The following is a 22169-nucleotide window of genomic DNA, read 5'->3' as shown; positions in this document are numbered from 1 at the left end:
AGAACATATATCAATTTCTGCAGCTTTGATGACAAACCAGCCTCTGGTGAAAGCTTACTTCAGTGAGCAGGGACATTACCGAACAACTACTAATCAGGAAAATGATGTATGGATTAAAGTAAACACTCCAAAAGCATTTTTGCTCAATCAAAGAGATTTAAGGGAAAGGATGCTTATACCAACCCAAAGAGAAAAAAAATACCCCTTTTGTACTTCAATTAGCAAACAATAATTTGGATAATTGGAAGCAAATGTTTCTTCTTTTATCACATGAATCCCACAGTTCTTTGCCCAATGCTGTCCCCTGCAGGGTAGACGAAATCAAATCAGAAGACTCCAAAAGAACCATTCCTAGGCCAAGAAGCCCGGCGATTGCAGCCGAGAGGAAGAAAAGCTGTGGCCCAGAGGCCAGCATTTCCCATCTAGGCCTTCTTCCAGGAAGATACCACCATTTCCTGGAAGAGTATTTCATAGTCATTCTGCAAAGACTGATTCTCCAGGAATCATGTCTGAAGCAACCACCGCCAGCCTCATGGATTTCCTTGGTTAAACATCAGAATTGAGACAGCTTGCTTCTTGGACCCAGTGAGGGGCTAACATTGTTTGGAGAAACCAGCCAACCTGAGCTAGAAGTCTGCAAAGCCAATGCCTTCTCATCAGGGAGAGGACATTCTTTTTTTAAGGGGGAAGTAAGTAGCAAAGGAAGGAGGGCATGGCAACCCACTCCAGTGCTCTTGCCTGGAAAATCCCATGGACGGAGGAGCCTGGTAGGCTGCGGTCCATGGGGTCGCTAGGAGTCAGACACGACTGAGCAACGTCACTTTCACTTTTCACTTTCATGCATTGGAGAAGGAAATGGCAACCCACTCCAGTGTTCTTGCCTGGAGAATCCCAGGGACGGGGGAGCCTGGTGGGCTGCTGTCTATGGGGTCACACAAAGTCGGACACGACTGAAGCGACTTAGCAGCAGCAGCAGCAAGTAGCAAAGGGAGGAGGGCATGGCAACCCATTCCAGTGTTCTTGCCTGGAGAAGCCCATGGACAGAGAAGCCTACAGTCTGTGGGGTCACACCACTGCACAGAGTTGGACGCAACTGAAGCGACTTAGCACAGTGCAGCACACAAGCGGCAAAGGACTTGAGGAAATGCTCTCAGCTCAGCTAAGTCTATGATGTTGTTCCGGAAGGCACCTGCTTTCTGAGAGCAGGTTTGTCAGTGGGCAAGTGGGGGACACGAGAAGAAGAAGTCTCCCTGGGTCCTCCCAAGGTCAGAGCTGCAACCTGGCCTTGCTCCCCCTCGCAGGGGACTTCCAGAGGCCCAGGGACTTCTGCTCCTACACTGGCCTCACTTTGTCACCATTGACTTCCCAGGAGCCCAGAAAGCACCCCTTGGGAAGGAACATGTCATCTCTGTTTGCACAGAATAGAGAGACTGATTTTATGAGTGTTTTTTTGCATCCTGGGTGCAAAAACTAAACCCCCCCCCCCACATCTCTTTACCTCTTCACCGTTGCTCTTGGCTCAGTATCCTTCCAGGTCCAGCTGATTGTCTGTCCCATCTCTATACCCACAGGCGGTGACGGCGGAAATGGTAACAAAAATCCTTTCCCTTAAAATAGTTTGTTGAATCCTCACAACGATAGCACAAGGTGAGTGTTATGATTACCCATTTTACAGATGAGAAAACTGAGACTCAGTTAAATTCACTTGATCTGCATCCCACGGTGAGTGAGGGTAGTGTCAGGTCAAGGGCTTTCTGGAAGCAGACAACTCACAGACCCCTCTTCCTCACTGGCAGAGTGAAGGGATGGGAGGAAAGAGGTGTGGCTGACGAAACCCCATTAGGAAAGAAAGCCAGCATAGGGTGGGGGGTGCTGATGTGAGTGCTTCTTTTTTAAATAATTTAATTTATTTGTTTGTTTTGCCTGTGCTGGGTCTTCGTTGCTGCAAGGGCTTTTCTCTTGTGGCAAGCAGGAGAGAAAGTAAAAGTGTTAGTCGCTCAGTCTTGTCCAACTCCTTGCCCGCCAGGCTCCTCTGTCCATGGAATTCTCCAGGCAAAAATACTGGAGCGGGTTGCCATTCCCTTCTCTAGGGGATCTTCACAGGACCCCGGGATCAAACCTAGGGCTCTGCATTGCAAGCAGATTCTTTACCACCTGAGCAAGCGGGGGCTACTCTCCAGGTGTGTTATGCGAGCTTCTCACTGTGGTGTCTTCTCTTGTTGCGGAGCACGGACTATAGGCTCTCGGGCTTCAGTAGCCGAGGCGCAAGGGCTCAGTAAAGTTGCGGTTCCCAGGATCTAGAGCACAGGCTCAATAACCGTGGTGCACGGGCTCAACTGCTCTGCGGCATGTGGTATCCGGACCAGGGATCGAACCCGTGTCTCCTGCACTGGCAGGTGAATTCTTTACCATTGAGCCACCAGGAAAGCCCTGTGTAATTACCTCTATCTTAGGTCCTAGAAGCAGGAGGAAAGGCCTGTGAGGTCCATTCATTCATTCAACCTTGACATAGAAGTTACCCTGTAACAGTCCCTGCCTGGAGACACAAAGCTGGTTATGGCCCCAGTTTTAGAGGTGCTCACGGTGTGGATGGGAGAGGGAGGTCTGCAGTCTTAGGGGTCCTGCCTCCCTCCATGCACCCCCTTCCTCTGCTCCTCTGAGGGGTCCCTGGGCTGGCTGAGGCCCAGCTCTCGGAGAAGCCATTCGGTTGCGGAGTGAACAGCTGGCGGCTGCCCTACATTTCCTACCAACGGAAATGTGTGCATCCATCTGTTTCCTCTCTAACGTCTCATCTTCAGTCATTTTCTGAGCCTCCTGTTTCTGAAGTTATGGAAATAAGCCTCATTCTTACCCTCAAAGCAGATCCCAGGCCTCTTGCTTTGGTTCCCCTCGGGTCTGTTTTAGGACCCAGGAGCCAGCCACTGTGATTCTGGAAGAAAGATCATTTCACCCCTTCATGAGAGGATTGGCAGCTCTGGCCACGCTATGTTACTGGTGTCACTGGACCCAGTGGGCTGGTACCAGTAGTAGGGACAGGAGGTCACATTTCCACCAGTGCTGGTCTATTCTGACTAACGTCTTCCCCAGGTCCCCGCATTGTGCCAACTTGGCAAAGAGGAGGTGGGAGAAGGTCCATAGAGAACTTATAGATTAGTCTGGAAGTTACAAGGCTTGAAAACACAGGACTCAAATGGAATTATGGGGCAATGTGGATTGAGAAGGACCTCTTACCATGCCCAAGGCCCATTAGCACCCTTAGATGTTCCACCTTACTGTTGTCCAGTTGCTAAGTCATGTCTGACTCGTTGCAACCCCATGGGCTGTAGCCCACCAGACTCCTCTGTCCATGGAGTTTTCCAGGCAAGGATACTGGAGTGGGTTGCCATTTCCATCTCCAGGGGACCATAGGTGAAGGCTAAACATGGGAGATAAATCTCTGGCATCAGACAGTGCTCCCGCCTGTCTGCCTTCCCCTGCCAGGAGAAGGGGAGTGGTCTCTGTGGGTGGCAGAAGCTTCAAGTGGGGAACCCCCTGTCTGTCACCCTAACTCCTTTCCCAAGCAGAATGCCTCAGTTCCTTGGCATCTAAGACTCAACCCTTCCTATAAGAACTCCAGGAATTACTGGTTGAAAATTTACTTGTCTTTATCTATTTGTCCTCAACTTAAGTGCCCTGGGGTGGTTACAGCAAACAGAACAGCTCAACTGCTGACAAGAGATGGGTACCTGTCTCTTCCAAGTGGGAGCCATCAGACTTTATCAACTTCATTCCACAGCACGGACTGCCCATGGGGCCCAGAGCTTTCAGGAGGAAAGCCAAAGGCCTTTTGCAAAGTAGATATAACATCCTGCTTGGTGCTCAGTCGCTCAGTCGTGTCCAACTCTGTGGGACCCTATGAACCCTAGTCCACCAGTCTCCTCTGTCCATGGGATTCTCCAGGCAAGAATACTGGAGTGGGTTGCCATTTCCTCCTCCAGGGGAACTTCCTGACCCAGGGAGCGAACCCTCATTTGTATCTCCTGCATTGGCAGGCGGATTCTTTACTATGGAGACACCTGGGAGGCCCCAACACCCTGCTTTAAACAAATTTTATTTTTGCTGCCATGCTGTGGTGTCATTTTAGTTGCAGTGTCCGCGTCCCATGACCTGCACCCTCGATCATTAAGAACTTTCTGGAGTTAGATTGATGTTGGAAACATTGATCTCCTGCACTAGAAGCTTTCCACCTTCCATCTGTTAGATGCTTTGACCTTTCCTTAACACCATTAAGAGATAAAAAGTTAATCTACTGAGAAAAGATGCATGACCTTTCCAAAGAGAATGGGTACCACTGTGCAGCCTCGCATGATTGAAGAATCTTACATTCAAGAGTCAGGCTGTATGTGTATCTGAGCAAGATAATTGTGGAGAGTAATATCATGGCACAACCAGAAAGGTCTGTATCCCAGCTAAAGTAGCTGGGGATTAGGCAAAATCAACTTGGAGGACTGGGGTCAAGTGACCTTGGCAGGCCACTGCTCATATTCATGACCAATCAGCTTCATTATTGAACACAGACTTTGGCCTGAAACATGGTACTTGCTGACAAAAATCTGTTAACTATGGTAACCCTTAGTCAGTTGACTAGGTAACCAGGATCCAAAGGACCCGAGTCCTCTCCCATCCGTCATTCACTAATTTGACAATTATCTGTTGAGTGCCTGTTATGTACCAGGTTCTTGTCTAAACATGGGCCACATAACATTGAAAAAAGTCAAAAGCCCCTGCCTTCCAGGAGCTCCTATTCTAGATAAGAAGACAGATAATAAATAAGACACAATTAAATATAAGCACTATATAAGTAAAATGCATGGTAAGTAAAATAATGATGAACTCTAGAGAAAAAATAATAGAGCAGGGCAGAGGGGTAGAAAGTAGCTGAGTTGGTAGAAAGTTGAAATTTTAATTGGGAGACCAGAGAAGGCTACTGGAATTGGTTTTTGTTGTTGTTGTTGTTGTTTGGGGGGAGGGGTGTTTGGTTTGGTTTTTATTTTTTCTATTGTGTCTTTTGAGAAAAGCAGAAAAATAAAAACACCCCCCCCCCCCAAAAAAAAAAAAAACCCAAGCTCTTGGCCATATCAGCCTATGGCTGATATGCATTAGCTAATCTCTTCTCCTCTTTATAACTAGAGTCTTTATTATACAAATTCCTGTTCGAGATAAAGAAGCTTACCAAGTTCTCCAAGATTCAGGAAAATTTCTTTCTCTAGTGGGTGAATCAAGCAAATGGAAGGAAACAAATGGTGGAGGACTTTTTGATTTATAGCAACAATCAATTCAGATGAGTCACAAGTAGCTTGAATATACTTAAAAGCAAATATATTTAAAAATAGCCAATAATCTTAGCATCCTACACTTCGTACCAAAGGATAAACTGTTTAGAAAATTAGTGAAGACCTGAGAACTTCCCTGATGAGCCACTGTTAAGATTTTGCCTTCCAATGCAAAGGGTGTGGGTTCGATCCCTGGTCGGGGAGCTAAGATTCCACATGCCTCAGATTTGAGCAAACTCCAGAAGATAGTGAAGACAGGGAAGCCTGGCATGCTGCAGTTCATGGGATCAGAAAGAAGCGACAGGACTTAGCAACTCAGCATCAATGAACAATAGAGTCTATGTCTCCCTGGAGATTCTTAGGGATGAGCAAGATCTCAGGTGTTGGGATTCCAGATCTACCACTTGAGCTGCACCTTTTAATCTGCTTAGATGTTAGGTTTCCAGATATAACTTCATTTGTAAAAAAGAAAAGTTCTATTTCAAGGAAAACAAACAAACAAACAAACCGACTTAGCCTTTCTCCCTTTATTCGGGGGGAGACTTGTGCTTAGTCGGTCGGTCACTCGTGTCTGACTCTTTGTGACCCCGTGGACTGTAACCCGCCAGGCTCCTCTGTCCATGGCGATGCTCCAGGCTAGAATACTGGAGTGGGTTTCCATGCCTTCCTCCGGGGGATCTTCCCAACCCAGGGAATCGAACCCAGGTCTCTCACATTGCAGGCAGATTCTTTACCATCTGAGCCACCAGGGAAGCCCAAGAATACTGGAGTGGGTAGCCTATCCCTTCTTCAGGGGGTCTTCCCGATCCAGGAATTGAACTTGGGTCTCCTGCATTGCTCAAGATCAAATAGCCAATTCTGGGACTAAAATCCTTATAGAAACAAATGACCTAATTAAAAAGTGGGTCAATAGACATCAACATGAGGTTCACATGGGAACCTATCTGGAATGGTGGTGCTTTTTAACCAGGATCATCTTCTGTCTCAGCCATCCTGGGGCTATGTGGCCATAGTAGATGCCCTGTCAGACTTTCCACCACACCAAACAGTAGTCATCACACAAATTCTATGGGCAGTCACTTGGCACATAGTAGGTCCTCAATGAATACTCACTGAATCAAGAATTTAGATATAGTTCTTTTTCAACAACTCTCCTTCCCTGAGTTAAGCACACTCCACCAGCAACAAGACAAAAGTACAGCTCCACAGCTCAGGCAATCGAGGGAGGGGGTGGTTGTGGGAAAAAGCCGATTTCAGGTTCCAGCTACCACTCGGAAGGGCAACATTGGCTGCCTTCGGTGCCAATCTCAAGAGTGAGAGCAGATGTGAAAATCAAACACAGGATTTCAGAAGTATAAACTGTTTATATGTGTGCTGAGAAAACCTATTCATCGCTCGAGCAGGCCGCTCAGTCCCCGCAGTTCCTTCCTTCCTAATGGGCGGCGTGTAGCTATTTTTTTCTTGGTGGCAGTGTGAGTCCTCACGGGGTGGCAGAGTGTAGCTTGGGCTGTGCAGTGACCGCCTGGGAGATGAGGCCAGCCAGGGCAGGGTGAATGCCTGCTGCCATTAATTTTTAGTGAATGAGCACCGTAATTCTACCCAACACTGAGTTTATGTGCCAGACAGCCACCTCCTGGGCCAGAATGGAGCTTGCAGAGCAGGAAATAAAACATCAGGAGAATTCAAAGCATTGTGTGCTGGGAGGAGAGGGCTGGAAGGCTTGCTCATAAAGATTGTTGCCAGAGCAAGCCCCAAAGAAGCTTCCTGGAATTAACTCATGTGGGTGCCAGCGAAGGACCATACACATTCAAGGACCCAGGGACCTTGACTTCTGGGGGACAGTAGCACAGAGCAATTGGAGAGTGTAAATGCTAACAGTGGAGCCAAGAGTCACAGATCTGGGTTGGAAGCCTGGTTCCACCGCTTCCTGATTGTGTAGCTATAGTTCATAGTTTCCCTTCTCTGGGCTACTTTGAGGGTGTTCTTATCTGTAAAATGGAACAACAGTGGCCCTAAACTCCTTGACTGTTTGTGAGGGTTGAAATGAGATCACTTGCATGTTGTTGTTTAGTTGCTCATTTGTGTCCAACTGTTTGTGACCCCATGGACCACAGCGTGCCAGGCTCCCTGTCCTTCACTAGCTCCTAGAGTTTGCTCAGACTTATGTTCCTTGAGCCAGTGGTGCCATCCAACCATCTTATCCTCTGTTGCTCCCTTCTCATCTTGCCCTCAATCTTCTCCTGCCCTCAGTAACATAGTGGGTACTCAACAAATAGAAGCTGCCATTGGTATCATGATCTTCAGGAAGTGGGTCCAGACTACAGAGCAGCTGCTTCAAGATAGGGGCTGAGCAGACCTCCCCACACCCTCAACACACCCTGCACATCCTTGTCCCATCTGTCAAGGCATCTCTGTTCTCTTAACCCTCTGACTAGGCAGACACAGACATCACCTGGAAGGGGTAACATACCTGGTTTGCTCTGCCACCTCCTAGCTCAGGAAAGGTCTCTCCACCTTCTTGTACCTCTATGTCTTCTCCATAAAACAGAGCCAAGAATCCTTACCTTTGGGAGCTATGGTGAACAGTCCTGAGATAGTGAGTATAAATTGCAGCGTGTCGTCAGGTGTGCTTGCAGCATCTGATAAACGACAGCTCTGATGGCTACGATGGTAAATATTAATAGTGACCATGGATAGCTGTCAGAGCCCCTGCATAATGCCCATCTGAAGGAAAGGCATTGTGCATGGAGGCACTGCCCAGGCAAGACCATACTAAGTAGGCTTCTAAATCCTAACAGCACAGGTGCACAGGCTCTACGGAGTCAAGATCTCATTCATATCCGTGGGGGAAGACAGTGGATAGTTCTCCCTAGTTTACAGAGCAGATGATGGGGACCGACTAAGCTTCTTGTGGGATCACACAGTTAATACTTGGCAAGGTGAGGCTCCTGACCTGTCTAAAATCATGAAGCCCAGCGGTCCTTCCACTGTCACAGTAGATCTCAACTGGGGGCAGTTTGGTTGGCCAGGGGACCTCTGGCTTTTGTTTGGAGACATTATTTGTTTGTTACAAATAAGAGGGGGAGAGGCTACTGGCATCTACTGGGTGGGTGTCAAGGGTGCTGGTAACCATCTTCCAATGTGTAAGACAGCCTCCCCAGAAAAGACTTCCCTGGCTAAAAGTATCAGTGGTGCCCTGGTTAGGGAACCCTGAACTACCTTCTAACTGCTTCCAATTGAGGAATCCTGACCAGTAGAGGTCAGAGAGCTATGAAAGGGAGACAGAAGGTGATAACAGAGGTGGAGAAGGGAGGTACAAATGCAACTTCACCTCCCATACCAAGGGAACGCAGCAGGGAAGATGCTGTGGCAGTCTGAGCTTCAGTCTTAACATGCTTAGGATCGTCCACCTCTGCTGTCTTAGAACAGAGCCAGCTTGACTTCTTCCTGTCTACCTGAGCCGCTCCAGGTGACACCAAGATGTGGAGCAGGGATGAGCTATTCACCTGAATCCAGGAAAATAAATACTTGTTTCTCTTACTAATTCTTAAAAAAAAAAATTATTTTTTATTGGAAGATAATTGCTTTACAATATTATGCTGCTTTCTGACATACATCGGCATGAACCAACCACAGGTATATATATGCCCCTCCCTCTTGAAGCTCCGTCCCATCTCCTACCCTATCCCTCTAGGTAAGGGATAGTACTAGGTTCCTAGCACTCCTTTAGGTTGTCACAGAGCACTGAGTTGAGCTCCCTGTGTCACATGGCCAATTCATTTTTGGAATCTTCATGATTAAAACAAAAAGTTTTTATTTTAAAAAATTTTATTTCTTTATTATGTATTTATAATAAATTTATTTATTTATTTATTTATTTTTGGCTGCTCTGGATCATCATTGCTTCACACAGGCTTCTCACTGTGGTGGCTTCTCTTGTTGCAGAGCTCTAGGCGTGTGGACTTCAGGAGTTGTGGCCCACAGGCTCAGTTGCCACGTGGCACGTGGAATCTTCACCGACCAGGCATGGAACCCACGCCCCTGCACTGGCAGCAGATTCTTAACCACTGGACCACCAAGGAAGTCCCAACAAAATTTTAAAGAGAATTGTATTGGTGAAAGTACACTAGCTTGCATCAAAAAGAACTTCAGCAGTTTAAAATGAAAAGAAGGCCTCTGGGTCCCCACTATTGTATAAGACATACTCAGCTACACATATGAGCCAGTTCTTAAAAAAATGGAGGGGTTTCTCAGAGGACAAAGCCAAGAGCCCAGAGAGCTGAGAAAAAAGTTGGGAAGAAAAATGTAATTAGGGGTACTCTTCTAGGGAGAAGAACTGGACCATGACCAACTAATATTTCATGACTCCCTTTCTCCAGAGGACAGTACCCTTACAGCATATGCCTGGTTTAGATTTCAAACTCCTATGGATCAAGGAGTGCTGTGTGTTTCCCATTCTTCTTGAAAGGGAGTATCTATTGCAGTTGTTCTGGGGCTTCCCAGTTGGTGCTAGTGGTAAAGAACCCGCCTGCCAATGCAGGAGAGACATTAGAGATGTAGGTTAGATCCCTGAGTAGGGAAGATCCCCTGGAAGAGGGCATGGCAATACACTCCGGTATTCTTGTCTGGAGAATCCCATGGACAGAGGAGCCTGGTGAGCTACGATCACGGGGTTGCAAAGAGTTGGACATGACTGAGCAACTTTCACTTTCACTATCATTGCAGTTACTCTATCCCTGTTCCACTGTTGTATATGGGGTTTCAGAGTGCAGATAACTTGTCCTTTTCCTTTGTACTTTATAGCTCTCTGAGGAACTTCTAAGGAGTTTTCTCTGCATTTGGACCTGATTTCAATGACCACATCTTGGAGTTTTTAAAGAATACTGTCATGGTACTTGATTTGGGCTGGAGAAAGGAATATATTTTGCATGTGGGAGTGATGTGACTGTTGTGACTACTGGGGGGGATTGAGGTAGATGGCCTTGAAGATGGCTGTAAAAACCCCTCTCATCTTCCACACCCTTTCATATTGTGTAAGCCACCTTTCCCATTAAGAGATGGTGCCCATTTCCCCTTCTCTTACACCTGGATGACACTGGGACTTCCTTTAACCGTCAAAATATGGCAGAAGTGATGTTGCTTCTGAGATCGGACCTCAAGAGCCCTGAGTACCTTCTGATAAACTTCCAGAAGGAGATTTCTTGCTTTCTCTCAGAGGAGGCTCAGTCTAGGTTATTAAATATCAGGAGAGCACGTGGAGAGAGAAATCACATAGAAGAGAACCAAGGTGCCCTATGTGACGGATGGCAAAATGTCCCCATGAATGAAGCCATCTTGAATCCTCCAGACCCAGTCAAGTCACCCCAGCCAACTCCATGAGGAGCATAAATGAGCCATTCCTGCTGAGGGGAGACCTGCCCAAATGACCAACCCACAGAATCATGAGTCATAAAAAGATGCTTTGAATCACTAAGTTTTCGAGTGATTTGTTACACAGCAATAACTCACTAAAACAAGTGTTTGTTTGGGTGCTTGCTCAGCCTAAGGTGATGAAATTGCTTTTAATTCGCTCCAGATCAAAGTTGAGCTGTCAAAAATGACATCTCAGAGCTCCATACCTCATCATCAGTCAGACTTCCCAACAGGCCTCGAAACAACTCCCAACACATGTGCTGGGAAGCACAGCGGGGAGCCAGATACTACTACTGGGAACACTCGCCTTGCCAAGTTGACATGTTACTTCTTTAACTTTCAAGAAAGAATGAAGAGTGGAGGTTGAGAGAGAGGAAGAAATAGAACCAATGTTCTCCCATTTCCGATTCCAATGACAATTTTTTCTTGCTCTCATTTTCCTTTTTAGCTACCTCTACTGACCACCGGAGAAGGCAAAGGCACCCCACTCCAGTACTCTCGCCTGGAAAAATCCCATGGACAGAGGAGCCTGGTAGGCTGCAGTCCACGGGGTCGCGAAGAGTCAGACATGACTGAGCGACTTCACTTTTCACTGATCACCTATGATGCACCAGTCCTGTTACATGGATAACTTTTAAGGAAGGTTCCCTTGAAATCTCCACTTGGTAGATGACAAAACTGGGAAATGATGTCATTTAGTTAAAGTTATTCAACTAGAAGGAGGGGAACCTGTGATAAGATCCCAGTATTTCTGACTTCAAAAGCATGCCTATAACCTCTGTGTTGTTACGTAACACATGTGTAAGCAAGTCATTCACCCTGCGTCCCTTCAGTGTGTACACTCACTTGTCCTGGCCACACCGAGCTCTGAAAACAGAAATATAACTTGCAAATGAGATACCTGCCAACTTAGAAGCTAATTGAACAGCAAGGTGTGGCTTGGGGTGGTCATGAACCTGGGCTGGGGAGAGGTTCACTACAGGCAGAATGATACCAGGAAGTGAAAGGAGTGCTTTTTTAACAGAGAACAAAAGGCAAGATTTATTAGGGATTTAATTCTGTTGGACCCTGTGGTTGGAAGTAGGTTTTTTGGTCCTATTTACAGATGAGGAAACTGACTCTCAGAGAAGCTGAGTAACCTACCCAAGTTCGCATAGCCAATAAATGGCAAAGAAAGAAGTTCAAATCCAGGTGTTTCCAGTGCTTTTCTTTTCCATGAGTTGGGCTGGTTGTCAGAGAGATGAGGCCACTGAACACCTCTTCCATGACCAGCTGGAACTAAATATCCATCTTCATGGGCAAAGAGAATTTTCCTTTGGCTCTAATTCCTAAAAGTCTTGACCATCAAAGCCTAAAGGAGCTATATCTGCCCCTCAAGTGTTCTGAATCTGCAAATAAAGCTGGTATGTAAACTAGCTCAAAGAAATGAAAGTCTTTGACTCTGTAGAATCAAATAACCCAAAAGAGTGTGCTAGATAGGATACACTTCTGTTTTCAGGTTTTCCTGACAAGTTCTTCACTGATTCATTTCTTGACAGTTTTGGTTAAACACACACCTCAACCTCAGTGCTATTCGGCTTATTCAAGATGCCTTAAAGAACAATACAAAATCCTTGTTTTCATGAGATCTGTGTTACAGTAAAAGAGAAAGACCCTACACAGCATATTTCTAAAGGAGTCTATTGTTGTTGTTATTTTGTTGCTAAAGCGAAAACGAAGTTGCTTAGTCATGTCCAACTCTTTGTGACCCCACCAACCGTAGCCTACAAGGCTCCTCCATCAATGGGATTTTCCAGGCAAGAGTACTGGAGTGGGTTGCCATTTCCTTCTCTAGGGGATCTTCCTGACCCAGGAATCGAACCTGTGTCTCCCCCATTGTAGGCAGACGCTTTTACCATCTGAGCCACTAGGGAAGTCCATTTAGTTGCTAAGTCATGTTCAATTCTTTGAGACCCCATGGACTGTAGCCCACCAGGCTCCTCCATCCATGGGATTCCCCAGGCAAGAATACTGGAGTGGGTTGCCATTTTTTTCTCCAGGGGATCTTCCCAACCCAGGGATCAAACCTGCGTCTCCTGCATTGGCAGGCAGATTCTTTACCACTGAGCCGCTGGGGAAGCCCATATATAAAGAAATCTCCTTATTTTCAAGTTAGAAACAGCCCAAGATGGTCTGAAGAGGCAGGGAAAGAACAAATTCTCCATCAGCCTCCTTTCTCCACATATTAAAATCTAAACAAATAGATCTGGGATGAAGTCTCAGTGTGTAATGATTTTTTACCCACTGCCCCTGCCCCCCATCAGGAGGTCAAGTTGTGGTTACAGGCTATTTGGAGCACCCTGACTAAGAAGCCCTCCCCACAAGCCTGGCTGACCACAGGAATCCTTGCTCAGAGCCTTCCATACAACCAGCCCAGCTCCAAAGTTTCTCTTAGAAATGCATCAGGAGAGATTCAAGACCTGTTTTTTTTTTTTCTCCTTACTGATAGCAATTAATGTGCCACAAGTCATTGCTAAAATAAGCTGCTTATTTTAAAGTAGTTCAAACGGGCTATTTCATTTTCTAGGCCCATTCATTAGACTGTTGATTCACCCTTCACAGAAGCAATTGAAACCTTATTTGGGAGGATGATCATGGGTCCAACTTTAGCTTAATTCCTTGGACTTTGAGGTTATTTACTGCTTCATCATCCCAGGAGGGTGACAGGGCATTTTATTTTGATATTTAATTCAAAGGCAGAGGAATTGGCAGGGGAGTGGGGGTCAGGGGATGCAAAGGGTAGTGAAATAAATGACCAGTTAGAACTGGTATCATTGGCCAGAGTTTTTAAGGTCATCGAAGAGTCATCGACCCTCACAGTTGACAATTCCAAAAAAAATAGTAGTTACAAAAGGGAAAATACCAATTGTTGTCTTGTCAAACAAAAAAAACCCAAGCATTGTGTTTTTCATGAACACCCAGTGGCTTCCACCAATTTTGCAAAGCACGTTTCCCTTTGGGCGGGGATTGTCAAGTCTTCCCTTCTATTACATCCTTCCATTGACATGCTGGAGGCCCCAGGGGAGGACAAATCCACCCAGATATTTGTAACTCTGAAAGTTCATTTGCGTCACTTGCATCCAAGATGGGTCACTATTCTAGGCTCAAACCACATCCTGCAAAATGAAAACAACAAGAAGACCTTTGACCAAAAACTGGGGAGGAGGTGAGAGAAGAAGCAAAGGGACTGGCACACGGGTAAGGTGTTAAAAGACACAGCTAGTATTTCGGGAGTTTTTATAATAGAAACAAACTCTCCCTGCAGTGCAATGTAATTACAACCTTTTCTTGGCTAAGTGTAGTACCCTGGAGATTACTATAAGTAACTTATAATAGAATTTTTATTAGCGGTAGTAATTTTTTATGATAATTAGAGTAATCTGCAGCCCATAAAATCAGAAGATATATAGTTATATCTTTTGTACAGGAAAAGTGTTTCTTCCAACTATGGAAACACCATAAATGGCAAATGCAGCTTTATGGCCACCGTTGGCTTTTATGCTGGGCTGTTTGGTGTCCCTTTCCTTATTAACACTCTCCATTACTTTGGCAGTAAACATTTGATGACAAATTAAAAATGTGCTCACCACCATCAAAGGGCAGCAGAAGCATCTCCAAATGCCTACTAGTCCAGTGCTCCCCACCTCCCCTTCTTTCTCATTTTTATGCCCAGAGGTATCCCAAAGTTAAGGTCATTTGTTAGTCAGCCTCTCCCGTCCAATCCCTAAGCTCAGCCCTGTGAGCCTCTATGTTTTGGATCTGACGCAGAACTATTACAAAATGATGCAACTAAGCTGTAATTTCAGAACTAATGGGGCTATCTGAGTTTGCTCAGAGGAGTATGAAAAAGACTTGAAAAGAATATTCATGTTTATACTGACTTCGCACTAGTAAACGGATATGTGTAGGCTAGCTGCTGTAACAAATAAACCTCTGCGTTTCAATGACTTAACACGATAGATGCTTATTTGGGGCTTACCTATGAGTCAAGTGCCCATGAACCTGTTCAGAGATAGTCTTTCCTCCAAGTAGTGATTTAGAGGCAGGGTTCCTTCCATTTTAAAACTCCACCATCCTGGGGCCTCACAGTAATCTGCATCCATTTGTCAAATGCAGAAAAAGAGAAAGGAGAGGTCACTCATTTATTTAAAAGCCCATCTCAGAAGTGATGCACTTGATTGGTGAGAATAAGTCACATGACCACAACCCTTTGCAAGGGGCCCTGAGAACTTGAGTTCTGGGTGTGGCAGCTGCCTCACTTCATGAACTCTACAGAAGAGGAAGCAAAAATTTTGTTGAGTAGCTGGTCCATCTTCATTCCCCTGAACAAGACATAGCTTGTATTTATACAGACCGGGTTCAATCCCTGGGTCGGGAAGATCTCCTGGAGAAGGAAATGGCAACCCAGTCCAGTATTCTTGCCTGGAAAATCCCATGGACGGAGGAACCTGGTAGGCTATAGTCAGTCCGTGTGGTCGCAGAGTCGGACACAACTGAGTGACTTCACTTTCACTTTCACTTTGTGGAAAGATATATGCAGATGGCAAACTTTTCGCAGAAACAGAGCATAGTGAGTATAACATTTAAGGAAAAAAATTATAAAGTCAGACCAGCTGTGTTCAAAGCCAACTTTTTCCTTTTATAATGTAATTAAATTATTGTTCAGGTTATTTAACCACTCTGAGCCTCAGCGTACCCAGTCGTAATATGGGAATAAAAATAGTTAACGTAAATTAAATATATAAGATATGCTAGATAGTGTTCTAAGTGTGCTACAAATGTAAATTGCTTTAATATTCGTTGCAGCTCTGTGAGGGGAGGTGCTATTATTATCTGACCTATGCAAATGGGGAAGCTGAGGTATAGAGAGGTTAAGTTGCTTATGGTCATACAGGTTGAAGTCAGGATTCAGCCCTAGCCACACAGCCTCATTAATGATAGTATATAGCTCATAGATTTGTTGTGAAGATAAGATGGGAAGATAAGTAGAAAAAGACTTTGACAACTAATGAGTACTTAATTTATTTACTTAATTAGTGACTCATGCCACCAAATATCCCCTCCATTGGCTGGTTGGAAGAGATATACACAGTTAGAACCAGCCTTTTGGGTTAAGGTAGAATTTTTCAAAGGCTGCTCTGCCCAAGTTTATTATCAAAGGATACATCTTAAAAAGAAGGCTCTATGGTCAAATAAATGTGGGAATTCTGGAGAACCTGTCTTCAAGATTCACAGGCGTATTAGCCTATTAAGGGCTCTGATAAGTCTTGCAGTAAAGAGACTTGTTTAATTCCATTTAACCTTGCAACTCTCAAATAAATATATTTGCTTTCCCCTCTTAATTAATATAGCCTAAGAAGCTAGTTTTCCATTTGATATACTTTATTGCACACTGAGTAATGTTATACTATCTTCAGGAATTTCCAGTTGAAAAGTATGTGTCTGAAAGTTATGCTTGCAAAATGTATCTGAGGATGGGTCTTAGAAATTTGGATCAAGAGACTGATGTTTTATAAATATGTCTGTTTCCACTTATCAAGGATTTTTTTTTTCTTTTTTTTAGGTAGGGAGGTGGTATCTCTTTAAGCTCTACTGGCTTCCCCAGGAATTCTTGGTGAGTTTTTATTGACATCATCAAAAAGGGTTAATTATTGCTCTGTTGGGATCTCAATGCTTCCTATTTACCTTATCTTCAACCCTAAGAAACAATTCTGACCACAATATGGGAGGGAGTGGTCAATGGCCATTGAACAGGTCAGGGGAAGGAAACCAGTTTGAATTCCCTTTTAGCTTCATTATTTCATTTGGAAATGTAATACAACCTTCAACATATCCCCAAGTTAAACCCACCCTCCAATCTTGATTGTTTAATCAACCAGAAGTCAACTAATTAGAATTTTTAATTAACCAGAAACTTGTCCCTTCACTATTTGTTGGAGAGGAAAAATAGATAAATGACAAATTAATAAGCTGATAATAATAACTTTAAAACAAATGGGAAAATATTTTCCAGCAGAATGACAAAAATATTGTCCTTAATGAACAAACAGTTCATAAAAATCAGTAAAAAAAAATTGAGCTAATAGAAAATATAGTCAAAGGACAGGATAGATTAGGTACAGAGAATGCAAATAGCTAACAAACATAAAAAGTCATTTTGGTAATCAAAAAATGTAAATCAAAATCAATAAAACCATTTTTTCACTTGGTAAATGAATATAAATTAAAATATCTTCCATGCTTGTCAGAGTATGAAACAAAAATACTTGGGCCCATTGGGCTGGTAATGTCACTTCTAGAAATTTATCCTAAAAAAAATTGGAGACTCAAATACAGATTTATGTATAGATGTGTTGATTGCTGTTATTTGTAATACTGAATGAAAAAATATTAGCCTAACTGCAGAGAAAGACCTGGGAATATCATGGTTATCCATAGTGGAATGTTATAATTAATGAGTATAAAATGATATTTCAATAGCAGTATTAATGATAAAGAAAAATTATCATATAATTAATAATAAGACAAATTACAAGATATGAAACTACGTTTATACTATTAACTCAATTATGTAAATATACAAGAGGGACAGAAGGAGAAAGAAAGGGAGGGAGACAAATGAAGCAAATGTAATTAAAATATTAACAATGGCCGTTTCCAGCTTGCAAAATTAGAAGCTATTTTGTTTTGTTCTTTCTACTTTTCTATATTTTCCAGCATTTCTAAAATGACCATGAGTGATTTTTATAACCAGGTAAATGAAATAAAACCTATCAAATCAAAGAAGACAGTTTCCGATTGCTGCTGATTCAGGTCATCTCTCTCTCCCTTTCACATCCAAGCTGGTATATGGTGAAAACTGATGTTTATTCAGAATGGCAACCCCAGAGCCCTGGGAGATCGCCTCACTCACTGAGAAGATATTCGCTGAATTTACCACACTGAACTTCCTGAGGCTGGAACGTAAAACACCACATCTTGGAAAGATTTTCAGCAATAATATGTGAAACCAAAAGACGTCTTGGCCAGCCCTCATTTAACCAAAATATCATGTTAACTAAAATAGCACATTAACAGAGAAATTCTGATCGGGTGAGATTCTACTGTGTAAACGGTCATTTAATTATCTGCTATTCTGGCTGACTTATACCTCTGCCTTTTTAAAATAAAAAAAAAAAAAAATACATGAAAACAAAAACCTGGCTATATAACTCGGTTCTGGAACTCTTCTTCCATTCTCTCCTGTGGCAGAGGTTACTTTGTGTTCAGCAAATCCCACATTTTTTCCGCACCTGGGCACACAGTCGGACTACATTTCCCCATCTCCTTCGCAGTTAGGTGCCTCCATGGAATGAGCGCTGAGCACAGAAAGGTGATCAGAAGTGATGTGCAACCACTGGCAGGCCTGGCTCGTAAAACCCTGCCACATGCTGTCAGCCCCTCTCACTCTTGGTCCCCCTACCTGCTGGATGCACAGAGAGAACACAATGGAGGAGGACTCTAAGGCACAGGGAGCCTTTGATGGAAGGAGCCTGAATCCCAGAGTCCACTCATGCACCTTCTACTCCCCCCACACACATATGCACAAAGCAGGCTTTGGGGGACTATGTCAGAAAGCAGGAACACACATTTAGTGTTGCTTCCCTGAGGCCTGGGGTGCTGTATGTTACAACAAGCAGCTAGCGTATCCCAACTAGCAGATTACTGTGTGTGCTCTGTGTGTGCTAAGTTGTTTCAGTTGTGTCCGACTCTGTGCGACACTATGGACCGTAGCTCGCCAAGCTTCTCTGTCCATGGGATTCTCCAGGCAAGAATACTGAAGTGGATTGCTGCTCCCTTCTCCAGGGAATCTTCCTGACCTAGGATCGAACCTACATCTCTTATGTATCCTGCACTGGCAGGCGGGTTCTTTACCACAAGCACCACGTATGACAAACCCACTTAGTACATTACTCTAAGCAGGATGATGGCAGAGAGGCATTTTAGATGAAGCTTAAGATTTACAGATTATCAAGTTTGGATTTCAATCCCATTTTCCCCCATTGTCTAGATCTAGGGCCTTGAACAAGTTAACTCTATCTCTTTGATGCTCAGTTGCCTTTTCTGCAAACAGAAAAGAAAATCCCCTCTGATGGTATGGCCATAAAGTTTAAATTAATGTATGTAAGAGCCTCATGTCATTCTGGATAAAAGGTCCACAGTTGACAAATGGGGGCTCCTCTTTCTCCTACAAACAAGATCCATCATAGCAACTGCTTGTCTCGAAGAAAAACTAAATTTCACACTTGGAAAGCAAAAAGAGGTCAGGTTTCCAGATTCTATTCCTTCATCCAAGTGCTGCCCGCAATTCCCCAGCTCCTAGAACCATGCTGATCATCCCCTCACATGTCTTGAACCAAAATGTGTCTGACAAACTAAGAGAATCAAATAGAGAACATATCAGCAGAGGACCCTATACAACATTTGCTCTGTTTGAGTGGCCAATGTCAGTCTTGTATCCTCAGAGCAAAAATCATCTGGGATTGAGATGGTGGAATAAAGAGTCTTCATTGATTCATTTGTTCACACACACACATTTCTGAGCATCGGCAGGCATGGGGGCAGGTACTAAGGTAATAACAGCAGAAGGAGCCCTGAGTCCAATGGGTGGAGCCCAGAAATAGACAAAAAAAAAAAAAAAAATCATATCAAGGCCTACAATTCATATATTTAGTCATTCAATAAATGCTGAGCATTGAAACGTGCCAGACACTCAAAGTGGCCAAGGGCTCATCAGTAAACAAAACAGGAAGAAAAAAAAAGAAATGCAGTGGTTACATGATTTACATTCTAGATAAAGTACAATTTATCAAATAAGTAAAATATATTCCCTGTTAGAAGGTGATCAGATCTTTGGAAAAACATAAAGCCAGCAAGAATAGTAGGAATGCCAGGAATGCATATAAAGGGGTTGCCGTTTTAGGGTGATCAGGGAAGCCCTCACTGAGATGGTGATGGTTTACTATCCCTCAGTCATGTCCAACTCTGGACCCCATGGACTATAGCCTGCCAGGTTCCTCTGTCCATGGGATTTCCCAGGCAAGCATACTGGAGTGGATTGCCATTTCCTTTTCCAGGGGATCGTCCCTGGCCTGGGATCGAACCTGAATCTCCTGCATTGCAGGCTAATTCTTTATTGACTGAGCCACCAGGGAAGGATGACATTTAAGCAGAAGCCTGAAGGAGATGGGGGATGGTACTGTCCTCTTCAAGGGAAGAGTGTCCCAAGCAGAGACAGTCCCAAGGACCAAGGCACCACAGCAGAAGTCAGCTCAGTGGGACCACAGGACAGCAGAGAGGCCAGTTTGGCTGGAGAGGAGAAAGCACCCCAGTTTTGCTTATTCCAGCTTGCCTATTGTGTAGCACTTGGTGTTGACCCTAGACTGTGTCGGTTTCTATCCTCCAGTCAGAGTTGGGGAGCTCCCGGCAAGAGGACAGGAGTGTAGAGAGGCAGGAGATGGAGGAGTGTGATAAAAGTGGATATGAAATCGGAAAAAGACAAGTATTCTCATGTTTGTTACCACGATGACATGTACTATCACTCCTCCCTCTCCGGAGATAAGAATATTGCAGCCTGCAGGTCAATGGCAGGGATGGATGGAAGCTCTCGCAATATAAGTAGCTGCTCCTGGGACGTGTCAGAATCAGACAGGACAGAGGCTGCCACTAGGTGAAGAGGGCAGGTGGATAGCCCTGCCCACACCTCTGTACCGAGTGTCATCACCAAAATCTCTTCAAACAAGCCGTTTGGATGTGCCATCTCTTTCCTGCCAGAATGCTGATGGGTGCAAAAAAATTATTATTTTAAAATTTAGCATGCCAATCTTTTGGGGAGTTTGGTGTTGGAGACCGACTGATAACCACACATTTCAGAAGAAAAAAATCCTAAAAGGAAAGGGATCTAAAGAACTTTCCCCATGATTTTCTGGCACCAAAGCCCAGTCCTTTTCCATTAGCCATTGCCCTCTGAGCAGAGGTGGCTTTTCTCTGACTTTTCTCCTTGTGTGGGTATGTGTGTGTGTGTGTTAAGTCACTTCAGTCATGTCTGACTCTTTGTGACCCTGTGGACCATAGCCCGCCAGGCTCCTCTGTCCTTGGGATTTCCTAGGCAAGAATACTGGAGTGGGTTGCCATGCTCTCTTCTAGGGGATCTTCCCAATCCAGGGATCAAACCCGTGTCTCTTATGTCTCTTGCAGTGGCGGGCAGGTTCTTTACAGCTAGCACCACCTCCTTGGGGGCATACAAAATACTCATGTTTATCTACCGCATATGCTATTCCTATTAAACCAACATCTCTGGTCACCACTGTTCATTGGGAGCTCCTTTCTCACCCTCCAGCTCACCCCACTTTGAAGCTATGTGAGATCATGTCAACCACTGCTATCCTCAACAAAAACCTTTAATGATGCTCAACTTCTCCCCAAAATAAAGTTTAAACCCTTACTGACAAGGTCATGTGCAAGTTACTTCTGCAGTTGCTCACTAAGCATTTATTATGTACTGGGCTCAGAGGAAACAAAGATAAATAAGATGCTTCTTTTTTTCCCCTTTGAGGTACTTGAACTGTGTGGATATGGGAGAAATAATAAGCTGATAACAAATGTAAATCATCAATGGATTAAAAACCTATTGGATCTTTGCAAGATAAATACAATTAGTGACTCTGAAGAGGAAAATCCCAGAAACAGAAGCAAAAATTTTTTTCGAGGATATAATAGCACTGGATTTCCTTGAAATAGAGAGAAAACTGAATTTAGTTCACAAGGGTCTGCTTGAAAATTCTGGGTTCCAGGAAATAGTGATGGAGACTGACAGACAGGGAGACATCCCCTGGTCAAATTCTTAGGGGAAAGAAATATTTCTTCAGGCACCCAAGAACCACATCAAGGCACTGACAGTTGAGAAGTCATCACAATGAGGAATGGTTGCAGCCAAAACATGACTTGGGAGCATCCACAGAGTTCTGAGGACAGGAAGAGGTGATCTGAGGAAATTATACCAGTCAGGTTGCCAAGTGAGTATTAAAGCAAGAGGGTCATATTTTCAAACACAAAATATATCATGAAATATAGCATCCATAGTTGTTTTATTTTGCTTTTAAATAAAACTGTTCAGTGATGACAGTGATGAAATGCAACCAACCTAGAAGCAAATGTTAAAGAATCAGTGTGACATTCAGTGTCAAAGACAGTGGAGATACAATTAAAAAATAAATAAATTTAAAAGCTAAAAATGAAAAAAAAAAAAAAAAAAGACAGTATAATGACATCTGTGATGTTCTGAAAGACAGGGTGAATTTTATACCCAGCCAAGTTGTATTTCCACTGTAAAGGCAAAGGTCAACCTCAATCCTGAGTGAACTCTAG

The 22169-nt window shown here is 44.0% G+C and overlaps 1 long non-coding RNA gene across 2 annotated transcripts; it reads left to right on the top strand.

Moving 5' to 3' along the window:
* The first annotated feature begins 15068 nt into the window (after window positions 1–15068).
* On the top strand, window positions 15069–17916 carry LOC133050314 (uncharacterized). 2 transcript variants are annotated; one of them, XR_009691591.1, is made up of 3 exons: window positions 15069–15214; window positions 16327–16377; window positions 17518–17916. It is a non-coding gene; the product is annotated as an uncharacterized LOC133050314 (long non-coding RNA). The 2 variants fall into 2 exon arrangements; XR_009691590.1 differs by having other exon boundaries at window positions 15069–15333.
* Window positions 17917–22169: the final 4253 nt, after the last annotated feature.

This window comes from Dama dama, chromosome 4, assembly GCF_033118175.1.
Source record: "Dama dama isolate Ldn47 chromosome 4, ASM3311817v1, whole genome shotgun sequence".
NCBI classification, from domain to species: domain Eukaryota; kingdom Metazoa; phylum Chordata; class Mammalia; order Artiodactyla; family Cervidae; genus Dama; species Dama dama.
Note: the sequence above shows the minus strand (reverse complement) of the source record. Positions and strands in the feature narration are given on the sequence as shown.